At 43.5% G+C, this 19,541-nt stretch overlaps 1 non-coding gene across 1 annotated transcript; it reads left to right on the top strand.

Annotated features, from left to right (window-relative positions):
- Positions 1 to 19,078: 19,078 nt before the first annotated feature.
- On the top strand, positions 19,079 to 19,189 carry LOC117017148 (U6 spliceosomal RNA). The gene has a single exon (XR_004422022.1). It is a non-coding gene; the product is annotated as a U6 spliceosomal RNA (small nuclear RNA).
- Positions 19,190 to 19,541: the final 352 nt, after the last annotated feature.

Raw genomic sequence — 19,541 nt, 5'->3', positions numbered from 1 at the left:
TTTATATATCAGAACCTGGCCTATCTTAGTAAATGTTCCAAACAGTGTTAAGAACTTTAAATATCTTTGTTTTATATTTAATTTTCACAACAAAGCTTACTATCATCCCCCTTTTAATGAAGTGGAAATAGGTGATGCTGCACCCCCACTTTAAAGAAAAAAACACTACGGGTTAATCAATTTAAATGACTGCTCAATGCCAGACAGCTGTTAAGTAGCAGAATCAGAATAGGTTCCCAGGTCTGACGCCAAAACCAAAGTAGTAACCACTCTTGCACAGCTCTGGCACACCCACCCCTCATCCTCACGAGCAGAGGAGCCCACTCCAAGAGGCTAGGTTCAGAGGTTAATTTCCTCCCTCCGAAAGTGCTGGAATCCATCTCTTAAATTGCTCCTTCCTGCCATCAACACATTGGCTCCTGACACAGACGTGAAGGTGCGTTCTGTCTGATGGTAAGAGGTGCCCCGACCCCCAAGAGCTCAATGGAGTCAGAATCTTGTTACCGAGCCCGGCTGCTGACTGATGTTCAATTGCTGCGTCATTCTGATAAACACCCCAGAACAAAGACTGACATCAGGTGCCTTGGCCTCTTCCTTGCAGGTAACAGGGGATGTAGCTGATTGCCCGTCAGAGCCCAGTGATACTCAGGGATCCTCTGCACTCGCAGACTCTATTCATTTGTTCCTTGAATTTGCATAATAGCCTTCAAGTCGACCTGGATTGAAATGACTATTTCCTTACTCCTTTCTTGAATTTAACTGTCAGGTACTAAAAGCATGATCTCATTGCTAGTAAATGCGGTTACAGTACTTGTTCACTGGGACTGATGCCAATCTGAGAGCCTGTAATTCAACAAAAGAGTTTTTGATCGTCTGCAGCTCCAATTATCCAAGTGGTCTAGACCTGTTCCTACTTTCACCACCACAGTAATTGGACTAGTCTGCTAAACGATCTTTTCTGGCTGCATCCATGGCCCTGCACCGTGGGTTCATTTGAATAGATGGCTTGCAGGGGCACGTTCCTCTTATATACAAAGTCAATTTAACTTCTACCGTTATTTGCAGGAACCCAAATTGTCCATAATTGACTACTTCCTAATGCTATTTAGGCTAACATCTGAAAGGAAAGGTGTGTGCTGCCCGAGTGAGCTGTTCGTTCTGAGCGCATTTCTCCACCACTTGAAATAATAAGTGGTCAGCACCAAAGAAAGGAGAGGAAATCCTGGGATCTTCATTGTGCACTGAAACCTCTTGGTGCACTTTCACCAAGACTGATTTCTACATGGTAATCATTAGCTTGAGGATTACTAAGGAGTTAAAACCAGTAAAAGTACTCAGTCCCCAGAAGTTAATCTGTGGGATGTAATATCTGATCTTTAAATTTCTTCTGAGGAATGATGAAAAGGATGCAGACTGGAGTTCTGCAGCAACTTCAAATCCTAAAAAAGCCACTAGTCTAGTTGATAGATAACTGCTTCAGTTTCTGCTATTTCCTAAATGGAAACTACATGATTGAAAGAAATCTTTCCTTAAGATTCTGAAAGCTTTTGACAAGTCACCAGTCAGAAAAGGCAAATCAATTTTGGCTTATGTGTCACTATTGATTGGCTGGCATTAGATTCTTGGGATTCTGTGCTAAGAATGATTCTGAGGCCACACTCTTGATCAAGTGGGAAGAGAAAGGTGATTGGTCAGTGAGGTCTGCCATGAATACAGTAATAAGGAATGGTGACACACCCAGAGTGCTAGGCACTGTGCCAGCCCGTGAACAAGTGAGGTTCAGCTAAGGAACTCACAAAGCTTACCGGGTGGGAATGACTACTAAGCTCACTTCTTATTTTATGATTCAAAAATGTTATGGTTCTTGTTCTGTCCGTCACTCTCACTATTGGATTGTTGTGAAAAAGCCACAATGTCAAGTAAGATCACTCAGGATTGTTCTCTAGCAGGAAAACCCAACAAAGGAAAAGTGTTTATCACGACAAGTGAGACTTATATTTCAGTTGTATTTTTTTTCTCTTCAAGAGCACACTGGCTAAGAAGACCTTCATCTTGATGAAGATGTTCCTTGCCAAACCCAGACATTTCTCCACGGTGGAAGGCAGCTACAGGATTGGCCAGGATCAACTCTTGTTTATGGGGAATGGAAAACAATGGACAGGAGGAGATGAAGCATGGGGATGGAATGGTAGGTTACTGTCTTCTCGGGGGCCACATGAGAAGGTAATTCCTGAGACAGCGCAATCAGACCAGGACAAAGGCCATTCACCTTCTTGCTAACTGACCAGCAGCGGCTCCCAAATATCCCCCATGCTGGTTTTGCAAATTGGGCTCAGTTGCATGCAAAGTCCCTCTCCATGTAGCTCCGCAGATGCCATCAACAGTCTTCATTCTGATGCGGATGGGCTCTGTCTGGGAGAGCCTCAAAACTGCAACTTTGCAATGCTGACACCAAAATCAGGGTCTGGAGTTCGCTGTAAAAGGCCTCCCTCTGTCCACAGATGATGAAATGGATCAGTGTCTTTCTCACCATGGTGATGGCAGTTGACATGGAAGCAGTTGTTGCTTCTACACATAATTATTGTCCCTCACGCAGGCTTGCCAAATGTCAAAAATATTTGCTTCCCAGAATCCATTTCTTCTATCTCTAGGAACTGTATCAAGACTTCCTCTTGGGAAATCATCCTTTCTGAACCCACAAACTGGTTGTTTTGCATAGTGTCTGTCCAAGCTCAGCACGTGACTACTATGAGGTCAAACTGAGGACAGGAATTGGTTTAGGTATAGACATGTGACCTATTCTGAGTCCATGAGTGTCAGGTCCAGATTCTGCTAAAACAATAAGAAAAGTGACAGGATTTTGCCTGCTATTGTCAAGCTGATGGAATATAAGCCTGAGGCTGTTGGTGGCTGTCTTTGCCACCAGCTCTATGGAACATGCTTAAAAATAAATACAACTTAGAGGAAAAACAGAATTGAGGGACTAAATGAGACACATTCCTGCTGATAAAATTTGAACACCTGGATCCAGCCTTACCTGAACTTAACTACACCTTTGGACTTTTCAGTTATGTAGACCAATTTTTGCCCTTTTGGGGATAAAAAAAGTTTGAGTTAGGTTTTTATCACTCATACCTCAAAAAAGTCCTGACGAATATACAGGTTTTTCTCCCTTCATAGAGATTTTTCATGGGGACTGGGCAGAACGAGAGACGTACTTCTGAAAGTTTCAGCATTTGAACAGCCTATATCTTTGTATGAACATTGCAGATGGAATATAAGCCGGAACCTGCTAAGCCTGATATCAGCTGATCAGCACACGACGACGAGTGGACAACAGCTACTTGCCATCCACGGTGCTGGGTACCATGGTGGGCAGGGAAGAAGCCAGCCAGCACCACTGTCCAGGAAGGCAGAACTAATACAAGCTGAAACTTACAGCAGGAGTTCTCACCGTCAGGACGACAGTGCACTCGTGAGTCACCCTGTGTCATGAAGTGTGTCACCAGGAATCTGTGACTCATGAAGCTAACGTACCATTGTTGGCAGATGATTTAAAAAGTAAACATGAATTAGGGTGGATTCACGGTTATCGTAATAATAATGACACATTCATTCACTCGGTTCTCCAGGATGTTTTTGAGCGAGAGAGAAAAGGTTGGCAGAACAGTTAATGCCCACGGACCCGCGTCTCCAGGAGTGTGTTGTTCCCTAGGATGCCATCCACCACGTGTCCCCAGGCAATGATCGTGATGTCATGTGCAGGGGAGGACCAGCAGCAGGGGAGCTGCCGCTGTTTACTGCGCACTGACCAGGCACCAGGTGCTCTGCTGAGCGCATTGCAAGGGGTGCTTCGTTGACTCTACACGAGAAACCTCTGAGAAGCTGTCCTTGTCTGGCAAAGAATAGCCTGAGTCTGTCAAGCACACATAGGTTCTGCGAAGGAGGGACTGAATAGGCAAGGGCTGCCAGGAGGGCACGAGCCTTAAACAGGGCCGTGAAGAACGACAGAATATACACAAGCAGGGGAGAGAGACAACACGCGGGTTCCGGAATAAACGAGACAAAAGCAGGACATCGTGTGCCAAGCTCCCCAGCTGAGCACTGTAAGAGCTGGTACCTGGGCACTGCTAGAGCCGGTACCAGCACATTGCAAGACAAGTACACCTACCCAGCACCTGCTTAGCTATTCCATGCATTCCACCCCACCTGTGGGCCTTTGTCCACGCTGTTCCCTTTGTCCTTGCCTCCTTCAGGTAAGTAGCTCCCGAGAGATAGTCTGGACTCTGAGCTCCTTTCTACCGTCTCTTAGAAGAGAAGCTGCTTCCCCCGGCCCAACCGAAGTACCGGTACGTCGGCTGCTGACAAACTTCAGCTTCCCTTCAGCCCCAGCTGCAGACTCGTCCCCATGCCTTCCCGTCAGCCCACCACCTCCTTAGGCCCAAATGCAGCGCTCCCACCCTCCACTTGCTCAGTTTCCTTCACTCGGCCACACAGCTGGTCTGGTTAGCCATGAGCTGGCATCCTGAAAATACAAACAAAGCCTCAGGGTGATCACCTCCCTTGCCCAAAATCTTTACAGTTCATAACGAGCATTTATTAACTGCCTAGTGTGTACCTGGCACTGTCTTCGGCGGTTGCATGCATTGCTTTATTGAGTCTTCACGAGGAGGCTGTGACACAGGACTAGTACCATTGACATTTTAGAGGCTCCAAGAAGTTAGGTAACTTATATGATGCCCAGAGCTAAGGCAGCAGCATGATGCCAAGCAGACAGGTGCTCTGAAGCACCTTTCATTTATCAGCCGCGGTGTCAGGATCAAACCCCACGGCCTCAGCCTGGCAGCCCAGGCCACCCCCCCCCCAAACCCCGGCATCAAAACTTCATCCTCTCGGCTTAATGTCCCACAGAGCCTCCCCACACAATCTGACCACCAGACCAGATCACATGCAGCCACCCGGGGTTCTCTGCCTTCCCCCACTGCCGTGCTTTTGCTTACGCTTCTGCCACCACTCTCCACCTCCATTTGTTGACTCACACTTTAAAATGTGCCTCTTTCTCGAGGTTTTTCAATATAACCTCCCACCTCATTGCCATTGAAGTTAATCTCTGCTTCTCCCACGTGTGCCCTTCACATCTGTCTCATAACGCACTGCTCAGCCTGCCTTGCTTTCCTGCTGTTTGTGTGTATTTTATCATGAATCCCCTGACAGGCAGGAATTGGGTTTTACTCTTAAGTGGGTTCCACGTGGGTGTTTGAATCGGGGCCCTGAGTGTGGGAGCCATGCAACAACTGTTAGCAGAGTGAAACTGAAAGGCCAGCCTTTACCTTTTTCCAAATACCTTCCCATAGCAGCCCACCAAATTGCCTGAAATTTCCACCATTAGAGTCACTCCCTTGATTTAAAACCTTGCCTCCAGAAAGTCTCTGCTGAAATGTAAATATAATAGTCAAGAAGGGTAATGGATTGACTAATAAATACTTTGGGTTATGAGTTACTCGACCATTGGAGGTAAATCACCAACTGGTCTGGAAAGAATGGAGTCATTTTCCAAGGTGAGTGATGCCTCATTTCTTGGTGGTGTACACACGGGAGGAAACTTCCAAACCTGCCTCCCTCTTTACCAGTGAAATGATTCCCTAGTGTTTGTAGGCTTCTGGCCCATTCATTCCCTGTGAAAATTCTGTAGCTATTTACAGAGGGACAGTATGGTCTTTCTGGAGGTGATATGGATGGAACTGGGGTGAGGTGGGGGGATGCAACACTCCCCAGGTTCTGACCACAAAGCCTGCAGCATCCCACTCTCTTGGCTCAGAAGCCCTGCGATGAGGGAGAAGGGTTTGAAAGAACCCACAGTGAGTTGAATAGTGTCCCCCTAAATTCATGTCTGCCTGGAACCTCAGATTGTGACCGTATTTGGAGATAGGGCTTTAGCCGATATTAAGATGAGGTCACACTGAATTAGAGTGGACTGTAAATTTCATGACTGGTGACCGCATAAGAAGAAGATGGACATACAGACACATGGAGTAGAAAACATGTGAAGATGCGGACAGAGATTGGAAAGATGCAGCTACATGCCTAGGGATGCCAAAGAGGCCCGCAACTCCTTCTGGTTCAAAAGCTGGAACCGGAGGCCAGGAACAGATTCTCCCTCAGAGCCTCCAGAAGGAACGAACTCTGACCATACCTTGATTCTGGACTTCTACTGTGTTTCCCCGAAAATAAGACCTAGTGCGTCTTTTGGAGCTAAAATTAACATAAGACCCGGTCTTATTTTACTATAATATAAAACCAGGTCTAATATAACATAATATAGTATAATGTGAAATACATTATAATATAACATATTATAATATATTATATTAATATTATATAAGACCAGGTCTTATATTAAAATACCAATATCCAGTCTTATTTTAATATAAGACCAGGTATAATATAATATAATATAATATAACATAATATGAAATATATTATAATATAACATATTATAATATATTAATATTATATAAGACTGGGTCTCATATTATATTACAATAAGACTGGGTACAATATAATATAATACCCGATCTTATTTTAATATAATACAAGACCTGGTCTTATATAATATTAATATAATATAATACCGGGTCTTATATTAATTTTGCTCCAAAAGACGTATTAGAGCTGATGGGCCGGCTAGGTCTTATTTTCGGGGAAACACGGTAGTCTTTAGAACTGTGAGAGAAAAATATTCCTACTGTTTTAAGCCAACAAGTTTGTTATAGCAGCCCTTGGAAACGAATACAGGAACCAACTGCATAGATGGCCTAACGTGTGTCCCAGCACTTTACTTCTGCTACTACACAACCCTCAAGAAGGGAATTATTATGCCCTTTGTATGGATGGGAAAGACTGAGACCCAGAGAGGTTAAGAACTTGTTCAGCGTTACAAAGCTGAGTATATGGTAAAACTGGGTTTTGAGTCTAGGAAGCTGTACTAGGCTGTGGCTCACCTTCTTTCATCTCTGACACCGTCTTAATTTTCTTTCCCTGAGGGCTGACTAAGTGCCGGGAACTGCTCCAAAAGGTCTGCCTGTGGCTCCCAGGGCAGGCATCTTTGTGTGGTTCACAGATGTATTCCAAGTGCACAGGGCAGCTCCTGGCACATAATAGTTGCTTAATAAATATTTGCTCTATAAGTAAATCCTTCCCCAGACCCCATGAAGTAGATATAATTATTATACTCAATTTGCAGAAGATGAAAATGAGGCACGGGGGGGTCAGTGATTTGCGAGGAGTCCTGACCCTTGGTGTCAGATTGTGTTGGGTGAATCATTCCTTTATCCACATGCCAGTGACACTGACCTTCATAAACATAGTTCCTGAGAATTCACTGTTCCTCATCTTTTCCATATCACCGCCAGCATTATCATTTGCTGAGCATTGCTCAGTGCCAGCACTGGGCCAGGTGTTCTGCAAACAGTCTTACCGTCAACCCTTTTTACAACCCTATGGGCTAGTTACTATCAGCACCCTGCTTTAACATACTGGGAAATGAGGCACAAAGAAATGAAGTCATGTTTTTGGTGTCAGACAGCTGCCCATCGACAGAATCAAGATTCAAGGTTAAGCCTCTCTGATTTCAAAGCCTGTACTCACAGCCATTAAATGGATGGCCTTTCCTACCAGGAGCCCCACCAACGTGAATGACGTCAGAAGAATAGAAGCTGACGGTTGGTCGTGGCGCCGCTGGCCTGCTCTCCGGGCCTCTTCCAGGCTCCCTTCTGCAGGCACAGGGTGGGCCCTCTGTCTCTAGCAACTCTGGATTATCTGTGCTTTCTCAGCTCATTTTGGGCTGTTTTTATTCACCCTCTGCTAGAAAGCATGAAGTTTTTCCCAGGAGTGTACTCCATCTTCCTTCATCGAAAGCTGAGGTTTGTTCATTCACTGTATGTCAAATAGAGATGGGCTCAGTGATAGAAGAGGGCTGTGGGCATACCAGGGATACAGCAGGGAAAAGACAAATGTCGTTTCCCCTCCCCGGAGACCGCGTCTAATGTCTCCTTCCTGCCAGCTCCCCAAAGTCCTGGCTCATTTATTTCCCTTGGGAATTGCCAACTTCACACCATACTGAAAGTTTTCTTATGCAGTCCCAAGATGCATCTTCCTCCTGAGCTGAGGATACTTAAAGCTAAGATTCTGCAAAAATATTGTATTTTAACGGGGACTCAGTTTTCCAAAATAATGATAACATGGGAGAGTTTCTAGCATCAGAGGAGGGAGTGGCTTCATGGGGGAAGATGGGAGGAATCTGCATCCCTGAATTGCACAGTCGAGGTGGGTGTCCACCCTGCTGAGAGAAAGCTTGGGTTTGCCTAGAGTGACCCTACAAATCCCTCAATCTGTCTGAGTGTCTACAAAGATCCTTTGACTGTGATAGTGAGAACAGTAAGGAAACCCCGAGAACATCTTGACCAGTCTTCCCAGTTCCCTAATGGAGAAAATGGAAAGACACTTTCCAAGCTGACAAGCACCAGCTGGCCTGGACCCCAGGACTTCCCCATATGCACGACTGGGCCACCACATCCCGGGGCTTTCTGGATGCACTTTAAATGCTCCAAAGTAGGAAAAAAGGGTTTGTCCCATGAGAAGGAAAGGAAAGCAGATTCATCTAGGGCAGGGGTGTCCAAACTGCGGCCCGCAGGCCACCTGCGGCCCTCAATCCATTTTTAATTGGCCCGCAGCAAATTCCCAAAATATATTTAGTTTACTTAAATAAACCAGGTGAGGCAATACGTACTTCACCTCCAGTGAGTGGCCCGGCTGTTTGTGTGTTTTACCGCATATGGCCCTTGGTGAACAACGTTGAAAAATGTTTGGACACGCCTGATCTAGGGCCTCTTCTGGAACTTGCCATTTATAATCATATCAAGGTGACCTACCGTGGACTTGGCTCTGGAACCCAGGAGTAAGAATGTGAGGAAAGGAGAGGCTGGGAAGGGGCCTCCATGCAGAGCAGGCCAAGGTAGCAAAGGTGCCATTGAGTAGAGCAAGGATTTGAGGATTTATTGTCCACTATTTATTGTCCACTCACCAGGCAGACAATGGATCCAGCAGAGGGCCTCAGCAGCCCTGCAAAGCAGGGGGCCCTCAGGGTAGGCTCTCCCCACTGAACTGTGAGTTCTCTGCAAAGGACAACCCAGTTTAAGAACTCGTCAAGTGGTACACCTAGGCTAGGGCTACATGGTAGGAGGAGAGCGGCCTCCTCATCTTTCTGTCATGGCCCCACTCTGGACTAAGTCATGGAGATTCTAGAATCTTCCATATGCATCTCTACATCTAGGGTGCAATAGTAGACGGGCAATCAATGTTTATTGAATGAATGAGTCCCCTGGGAAGGGTAATATATTAACATATTATCTGCTGCTAATAGCTGTGTATAAATTAGTTTAAAATGAAAATGAATACTTTTCCGGTACTTTGCATCTTATTAATATAGCACATGCAGAATCCCATTGAGTTTTCATAGTAATCTTGAAAAGGGTGTATTTGTGACCTTGAGTAAATTATTTAACCTTTCTATGCCTTGGTTTCCCCATTTACAAAATAGAGCTAATAGTAACTACCACAGAGATTTATTGTTAAAATTAATGGGATAATACATGTAAAGCATTAGAGAATCTTTCTGTAGAAACTGTGACCTCTACATTTCTCTGTTCTTGGAAGACAGGTTATTAAACGGTGCCTTGGGCTGTGGGGACAGAGCTGTGGCTGATGTCAGCTCCTTCTCTTGGCTGCCGTCTTGGACCCTGACCTGTGTGGCAGAGTCTCCCACCAAGACAGAATGTGGACTGGTGTCCACATTAAGTTGCCTCACAACTTAAGCTCAGAATTCTTCTTTGGAAGGCACTGGAGGTTCTTTTCCCTCAGTTGTTTACTTGTTGTTCTCGGATCATGTGGAAAGTCCTCTGGAAATTTCAGACATTGCCATTATGGGACTAGAGAACCAAGGAGGGAGAAGCTTGAAGGAAAGTGCAAGTAGAGCATGGGAGGTGCTGGGAGCCCCGTCTTCTCGCCTTGGCATTTATTCTCCACCTTTTTCTAAGCTGGATCTTGGCAAGTGCCTAGGAGCTGTGGCCAAGCTGAGCCCCCTCAGTCCATTCTGTCTGTCCCCCTTTGCTCCACAACCTCCAGCCTGAGCCTGGTGAATGAGTCCCCACTCCTCCTAGCTCCACCTTTCTTTTTCTCTCTGCTGACTCTGCTTTGCAGGGGAACACAACTTTGTAAACATCAGAGGCAAAGGGAAGGAGAAGAGACACAGGGCACAGAGAGAGCAAACGAGAGAGAAAGGAAATGAACTTATATATAAAAAAAAAAGGAGCAGATGCTGGGCATGGCAGGGGTGATGGTGCGAGTCAGACAGGAAGATGTGTACCCGGGAAGTGGAGAGGGGTCAGCCTTTGTTAGGGACGCTGAGCCAGGGACACTTAACATTAGAGGTTGTAAGTGGCCAGGCTATAGGCTAAATCCAGCCAAACACTAATTTGGGGCCCATAGAGAGTTTTACAATTTGGAAAAGTTCCCATAAAGACTTAGATATCCAGTTGAAAAAATCTGGTCATGCTGGGTTGACACTTCTGCATGGCAACAATGGACTGGAGCTAGATAGCAGCTATCCTCCAGCAGATGCCATCTCTGGTTTGCCACAGTCCCCACCACTCTCTATTGCATGGCTCTCAGCCTGGTTCACTTACCTAAATTATCTGCCTAGTCTCTTTAGGTACCTGAGTTTGGAAGCCTGAGTTTATATGTATCATTTTTAGCACCAGTTGGTGAAACCACCTTCTTCTTATCCAGCTACCTTCAAAATACAGATCTGGGTGCAAAGGCAATACTTGAGAGCTGGTTTGGAAAGGAATAGAGAACGGTGGAGAGGGGAGTAAGAATGAAAGGGAAGAGAACATTTGAAAGTGGGAAAAGAAAAACATCTGAGGCAAGGGAGAGAGAGGGTAGACAAGTGGAGAGAGATGGAGGAGTCAGAATTCTCCTTTCTCATCTGTCCCCACTGATTTCCTGGATTTCCTTTAACAAGGCGTGTCATCCTTGTGGGTCAGTAACTTTCCTCATTAGGATAAGGTTGCATCAACATGTTCATCATCAAATAATGAACTTTCCATGAGGCTCCTCTGAGAGTAAATTAGATGGAGATTCTTAAATAAATTAATCAATGACAACACACTGTTTATATTAGATTTCCTGGATGATTGATTTAATATTTATCGAGCAGAGAGTTTTCGCTACCGTATAAATGACACCATTACTACCTTCTTCCAGCTTGAATTAATTTCACGAAACAAGGCATTTGGTCACAAGCGTTTCTAGGTTAAAGCTTTCATAAAGGGCAGTGGAGTTGTGTGGGTGGGATAAGGAGAGAGAGAGAGAGAGAAGGCAAGGTTTATTGTCGATTGTTTCATGAAAACATTAGTCAATTTTAACCACCTTTTAGAAAGTTCTCATCTCCCTGACTACCAGATGTTTGCCAATATTGCAGCTGATTTGCTGTAAAAATGCAAAAATTGTATGCTATTTCTGAGAGAAAGCTCTCTCATGCTAAAGAGGTTTAAGAACTTTCTGTTTGTTTGTTCAGGTCTATCAGGATCAGTTCTCGGATCAACTTTTGCTAACCCAGTCTCCAAAATGGTCTAGAAACGGCACATTTCACTCATTCTTTGAATAATTCCTGAGCACTTATTATGTACCAGGCATTGGGACAAAACAGGAGAGCCTCTCCTCTCATGAAGCACCCAGCCTAGAGGGTGGAGACGGGCATTACATAAACCCACCCAGGTCCTGGCTGGTTCTCAGTGGAGGCTGGGAATGAAGTCACTTAAACCAAGCAGAGTAAGGAAGAGTGAGGGCAAGAGGGCTCTTACAGGAAGGTGCTCACTGAGGAGTGACACTGCCCTGGCTCCTGAGGGATGAGAAGGAAAATTCTCTGTGAAGATCTGGGGAAGGGTAATCCTGGCAGAGGGAACAGCCAGTGCAAAGGTTTGGAGGGAAGGAGGAGCTTGCTCTGTGCAAGCCACTGAAGGGATGGCAGCATCGGTGTGGGAGACAGGGGCTTCCTGGCACCAGTGAGAAGATCAATAACAAAAATATTTTAAGGGACACGCAGTTCCGTTACTTTTAAGCCCCAGTACTGACTAGAGGCAGGCTAATAAATAACTACTGTAGAAACCCGTAGGGAACCTATTTTGATGAATAGAGAAGTATTTATAATGATCATAACAGGATTATCTGTAAGTAAGTGCTCCTAAGAACACCTAGTTTGACATTTTAAGAACAATTTGTCCTCTTAAGCAGTTTAAACACACTGTCTCCCAAATGTTAAGACCTTCCATTTGCATTATTAATCTTTTGTCTCTTGACTTTCCCTCAAATAAGTTCCCAACAGCTCTTAAGTGCTTGGAGTTCTTCATAGATTTTGAAAAGAGTCAACACCAGCCAAGTTCTTGCCTGAATTATCACAAATTCTTACTTAATAAAGTCTGGATTTTTGAAGCATTCCTAGAATAATAGTTGATAGCTATTACATTAATTATATTTTGCAAATGAGGAAAACGAGACTTAGAGAAGTTATATAACTTGGTCAAAGTTACATGGCAAGGAAATGGAGGAGTCAAGACAAACACCCAGGTCCTCTGAACTACTGACTTACAAGTATAGTAAGTACAGTGTGTTGGAGGTTAAGTCTCTGACCTCTGCTCGTGACCTTGGGCGAGATGCTGAAGCTCTCTAGGGCTTAGTTTTCTCATTGGTAAACAAACATGCTGCTCATGACACCTGCCTAGTCTAACCAGAACGCATCCCTCCCACAGATGTCGCCCACGTGCCATGACACGTGCTGGGGACCGCAAATAGCAGGGAAACAAGACGCAGGAACGGGCTGCATGAAGAGTAGCATTGTGGGAAAGCACGTCTGCCCCAAGAACCTATCTCCCTAACCTTGCTGTCCTCTTTCCTTTCCAAAGAATGGGAGCACTTGCCTGAGGGGGTACCACGTCAAGAGCCTTGGCACTGCTTCCGGCCAATTTTCATCACAACTGGTCCATGCCCAGCACAAACGGGGCTGGCATTTTGGGCCCCAGGAACCCATGCAGGCCAGGGAAACAGCACATTCCTTTCGGATTTAAGACATTCCTGCCTTGGCAAAAGAGCCAGACTTGCCAGAAAGCCCAGTGGCTGAGGTCTTGAAGGTTGGGAAGAAAATTCATTTTGGCAAAACACAGGGCTGCATGTCAGGCCCTTCCACTGCCTGCCTCGGATGCTAATCTGGCCGATGACAGTGGACTCCGGGAAACCAAAGGTCACATAGGCACTATCTATTGAATGTGCCACCCTCCTACCCCCAATAAACACACGTACTTTTTTTGTGTGTTTTCTTTTTCTGATGGTCTGATGAAGGATTTGGGCTGCTGGGTTCCTGCCTTAATCAGATTCATTCCACTTTGTTAGGGAGGGCTGTTTTTTGGTGTCTCTGAGGAAATAAAGACGAGAAATAGAAGGAAGTCTCATGTTTTATTAGCATGGATGGGCAGACAGATCCCAGTAGTAATTAATCCCAGGATGTTTACAAATTTTTTCTTCTCTGTCAACCAAGAGTAGGGGTTTGCAGCTGTTGTCATAAAAGAAGAACGGAAGCTGAGCACCCCTGTCGTCCTCACGGAGTTAAAAAGAGCAATGGCAAGATTTTGATTCATCATCCTTCGGTGCTTAACAAATAGCAGGGTTCTAAAAGACAAGGCCCTGGGACCCTAATGAAAAGCAAATGACATGCAGGACTCTAAAGACAGCTTATAATATCCAGTGGCTTACACGTGTGTGAGCAAAGATTTTTTTTTTGATAGGGAAAAGGGGATACATAGAATGTAGGGTCCCCCTAAACAATGCAAAACAGCTCATAATGCATATGGCAATTGGGTTGTTGGGAACTTCTTTGAGTAACTAAGGGTCAGGTAGAAACTCTTTTTGACTCAATCCTGGGATTCTTTGACATCTTTCCTGAATGCCTCTCTTCTCTTTCTTGCCTGGTAAGGACTGGAGAAGGGCTAAAGGTCAGTCGTTCCAGGACAGTCGTTCCGGGATGATTTGGGTTGTTGTGAGGCTTCGGGAACATTATGACAGCATCAGTTCTCCTTATGCTCTGACCCAAGAACAGGAGATTCAAGTTTTAGTCCTGGCTCCATAAAGCACGAATCATGTGACCACGGGCACGTCACTTCACCTTTCTGAACCACAGTTTACGCGACTGCAAAACCAAGGAAGGGTGGCCCTGGATAGCTTGACCTTTCTATGTAGCTGAATTTAAAAATCTGTACTCAAAGCAATTGTAGGATATTGGGCTGAGTATGTAATCAAACCAGGATGGATACCCCTCATGCTTTTCATATATACATTTTGGATGCTATATTTGTGGAGTGGTGGTGGAGAGAGAGGATTCACCCCTCTCTTCTTAAAAATTTTTGGAAAACTTTAAAAATAAACAACTAAAGTTATCTGTAATTTGTACACTGAATAGAAAGATATTTCTAAAGAGTTCTACAGTGCTTAGAACAGTTTGTTCTCTTGGACACTTAATTATACTGCTCAACAATTTTTTTTTGGGGGGGCATTTATTCTTGATTTGTTTTCAGACACTTTATTCTTAAAACACGGGAAGATCAGCTTTAGCCAACAGATTGAGAATTTGTACTGTCTGAATTAAGGAAAGCCTCTTGTGCTTTCTGAAGCTCTTAACATCTCATCGTAAATCTTCTGAGTTTTGGGAAGTCCCAAATGCATTTGCTGAGGCAAGAAGAAAACAAAATTGGGGAGGTTATCCAAAAGAGAATTAGACTCCATTTCCAATGGTCTTCTGGTCAACCCTAGCCTTTTGGATTTAACATAAGTCCTGCCCATCATACTGCGCTCATGAGAAAATGTCCAAGAAACACCCACACAGTGTAAGCAAATAAGCTCTACTTCATTGGAGATGCGACATTATGCATTAGATCACTGGGCAAAGCTAATATTGCCAAACAATAAATAAGGGAAACACAGATTTGTTTATAGATGCAAAGTAGGAAAGAACATCATTTTCTCTCTCTTGGGACTTAACCTCCACTGTGAACCAAAAAACTAGAGTTCACTCCACTAATATTCTAAACCTATTGAACCAGATCAAAATCTCTATATCTAAATATGCTGCCTGCTGAACCTCAACTGGGCCAATATTTCATTTGGTTCAAATCCATGTTCTTTTTTTCTGCTCACAAAATTACCTAAGTGATTCGGTAGTCAGCATTTGTTACTTGAAGAACCTTCAGAAATGGGGGATGTGTGTGTGTGTGTGTGTGTGTGTGTGTGTGTGTGTGTGTGTGGTGGTCCAGCTTTTATTATTTTTTTTTACGTAAAATATTTATTTCTGAAGCTGTAGTTCAGGTCCCTGATATCTTTGGTATGTGGTAAAATACAATTTTGTGGATTTGTGGGCTTCTCTCTTCCTTCGCTTTCTTTCTTTTTTTTGTTACAAAAACGAACACAGCTGCAAGAACTTTCACATACAATAACCCGAGATAGTTCCTGTTTGCCCTGTTCCCAGATAAAAGAAAAACAAAACAAGTGTGCGGCGGTATATGGTTTTTTGAAACAGGATACATTTTTCCCATGTTCAGATCTGAAAATACTCGGCTGTAATTTAATCTACCTTTATTAGATTACCCAGTTATGTCCACAAAATTGTGGAAACCATCCTAAATTAGTAAGGTCAGGGGAGAAGGAGGCTGGATGTGAGAATTCCCGCTGCTCTCGCCTGACATGTCTTCTGAATGGAGAGGCTAGTTGTGGGCGAAGCAGTGGATTCACCAGGGACAGAGGAGCTCTGCACCCCTCAAGTGTCCCCAGTGGGAAGTCCACCTTCTCCTTCCATGACTTTGGAGTAACTCTCGTCTTGAAGAAGTGTGTTGGACAGCTACAGAGCAGGCCAGAAATGGCCAGGGCAGCCAAAAGTTATTCTTTACTGGTCCAAAAGTGCTTTAAGCTTATAGAACCCTACATAAGGTTGTCAGAGAAAATACAGGACACCCTATTAGATTTGTATTTTGGTAAGTAAAGAATAATTTTTAGTATAAGTAGGTCCCAAATATTTCATGGGACCTACTTATATTAACAAAAATCTGAATTTTCTCTCCCTTTCTCCTCTTTTGCCAAAGGCAGGTAGTTGAATTCACAGAGTTCAATGCGTATATGATGCAAGTCGGCTGTGTACAGAGATGCACTATCACAGCGGACTAAACAAACCTTAGCAAATGTGAGGCTAATATCCTCCCTGCTCGTTACTAGAAACTAGAGGAGATAATCAAGAATGGCAGTCTGGAGGAAAGGGAGAGCTTTGGGGCTGCATTTATTGCACTGATTCAAAAACACCCTAAACTACTTTTAAACAAATCAAAACGAGGCTTTCTTCTGCCTTCTGAAAATTCAAATTCGCAAGCAAAAGAGACATTAAAAAATAGATAAACCTCCAAGGGCACCACCATCTACTACTGTGTTACACTGCGGAGTTTCGCTTGAACATATTTTGCTTTTATTACTTTGTTCTTTTTACTCACTGTGATTTACAAAGCAGTGTGGGAAAGTGGTTAATACCGAATAAAAGTTAAAATTAAAACCACTTTTTCCACTATGGTGCTGTATCTTTCTCCCTGGGGGCCTGTTCGACTGAGTTTAGTAGCACAAAGGCTACTGAGTTCTAGAGCTAGAGTCATAATCTACCTAAAATGGATTGATTTCCTAGCTCCAGGAAAAGATAAATGATTAATTGACTGTGGTTGATAAGAGGGAGGAAATGGATAAATAATGGAACTAGCTCATTTTAAGACACCTGTGAATCTCTGGAAATCTGCGGCATTTATTAAACTATTCAGGTAAGCCCAAACAAATTTCTGCTTGGAGATGAGCCTGCTTTAGGGTCCAAATAGTTCCCAAGGAGAATAATTCCTGTTCACAGCCCTCTGACATCAGACCAGTTAGATTGGCAGGGACATCTTGCCCTGCTTCTCTTCCCACCTGAGGGACGATGCCTAAATCTTTGCACCCTGAGAAGAAGGGCCTGTTGAGAGACATCCTCACCCCAACCACTGACCCAGGCTCTCACAAGCACCCAAGTCTTTGCTGAGCACTTACTATGTGCCAGGCACAGCACTTGCCACTTTTATATCCACTTTTTTGGTTTAATCCACACAACATTTTACCGAACATTTTAAAATTCCATTTTAGAGATGAACTATTGAGCTCCCAATGATGAAGAGTCTTTCCTTGGTCAGAGTTCTACTGGCAGTTCTACTGGTACCCACGAGATAACCTAAGTAAAATGCAATAACAATAGTATGTGCCAGGTAAATGGTGCTGGGTGGCATATCGAGGAAGTCAGTAGTAAAACGGATTCTTTTTTACATCGAGGTGGGAAAATGGAAGTCTAAGGGAAGTTAAAATTGCCAGTAACTGAGTGCTGCGTGGTAACCCCTGCAGGAAGAACTTGTGTAATGAAGCAGATATTGGAGCAAAGGATATGGAGGTAAGCCAGGACAGCTGCAGGCAATTGTCAGGCAATGACAATGAAGACCCTAAGTGGAATGAAGGGCCTTCCACTTAAGCAAGTATATAGCCTGGGACACCATGTAGCCCAAGTGTTTGGGGACGTGAGAAGAAAGTGATCTCTGAGTCACAACACTCTACGAAGTCAAGGAGGAGTCATAACACTCTACGAAGTCAAGGAGTCTCTCCTGGTTGGCATCAGTCAGGAGCTTCTCTAAGAGAATGAGGTATACCCTCTTCTTGGCCCTGTAGGCACAAGGGGCGCTCAGTTAAGGCTTTCTAGTACCAACCACACTGCAGTGTTTTCATGGGGAAGCTGGACTCCAAGGAGTGTCTGAGGATGAATCAGTCACCATTATATCTGACCTTTTTCTCCTTCACCACCTTCCGGCAAACTGAACGATTCTATTTTTAAGTCAAACTGTACATTGGGTACCTGTGAAACATAAGCTGTGTTGAATTTTTAAAAGGATCAAAGCCTTACACAAAAGGAATAAACTTTAATGAGTCAGTTAGCAGAGTGGCAGGAATCAGAGAAAGGGACAGTGGAATTTGGATAACAATGTCTCACTAAGGTGCTAGAAAAAGACTGAACAGACAGATAAAATGATAGGATACTCAGGATTTGCTTCAGAATATTCTTGGGGAGTAGAGAAGTGTGATGGATGAGAGTAGTTGGGAGTATAGATAAAATTAGGTAGGCCATAGGTTGATAATTGTTGAATCTCTGTGATGAGTATCTTGGGGGTTCATTATACTCTTCTAGTTTACATATGTGTGAAATTTTTTATAATAAATTAAAAAAATAAAATAGTGTGGATATGGTCCAGTCTTCTATTCCACAGAAAATTTCATCCCACTGGGAATATAAATGTGACCGGGGGAGGGCCTGGAGTTTTTGCACAAAGCTGGGGGTACCCCCTACCTCGCAACAATCTGTCCTTTCAAACTCCAAAATTTATCTCTAACCCGTCCACTTCTCTCCATCCCCACGGCCACCACCCAAGTCCTAGCTACCAACACATCCTTTTTTAGACAACTGTAGTGGCCTCCCCACTTCCAGAAGGAACATCTACTTCCCAACTTTTCTCCCTACAGGAGACAGAATGATCTTTCCAAAATGCTAATCTGATGCTCTCATGAGAAAAAAGCGAGACACAGATACATAACTTTTGTGTAAGAAAGGGGAAACCCATACATACACATACCCATGTATATACATACTGTTTGCTTATAGTTGCAAAAGGAAACTCTGGAAAGATAAACCCCAAACTAATAAAAATAATAGGGGGAGAAATGCATCATGGAGGACATAGTTTAGTGGCAAAATTTCTCTGAACATGTCCTTTTATAAATCTTGACTTTGGAATAAAAAATAACGTTACGTAAAAGTAAAACAAAATAAGAGATTTCTAAAACCTGAAACTAAATTGAAATTAAAAAACAAAACAAAACGGTGCTCACTTCAACAGCACATATACATACTAAAATTGGAACGATACAGAGAACACTAGCACGTCCCCTGTGCAAGGATGCCATGCAAATGTGTGACGCGTTCCATATTTTTTATAGAATTGCATATCTGAAACTTATATAATGTTATTAACCAATGTTACCCCAATAAATTTCATTTAAAAAAATGTTTCTCAAATTGGTGATATTAACCACACTGAGAAAATAATTATCCCAAATAACTTTCATGAAAAGTAACTGGAATTTACATTGTGAAATATATTTTAAGAACCAAAAAATTTGCCAATAAATATTAGACTTCATTCAGTAGTCTTATTGTTAGTATTAGGTTGAACCATATAAAATTGCCATACTTGACCCTTTTTGACCCTTAAAAATGAAAATGTCTTATGTTGCAAACATAGTAACACATTATTATAATATAAATATAGCAACATTATTTTATA

This window comes from Rhinolophus ferrumequinum, chromosome 24, assembly GCF_004115265.2.
Source record: "Rhinolophus ferrumequinum isolate MPI-CBG mRhiFer1 chromosome 24, mRhiFer1_v1.p, whole genome shotgun sequence".
In the NCBI taxonomy this organism is placed as follows: Eukaryota; Metazoa; Chordata; class Mammalia; order Chiroptera; family Rhinolophidae; genus Rhinolophus; species Rhinolophus ferrumequinum.
The sequence above is the reverse complement of the archived record's forward strand: the minus strand, read 5'-3'. Positions and strand labels throughout refer to the sequence as shown.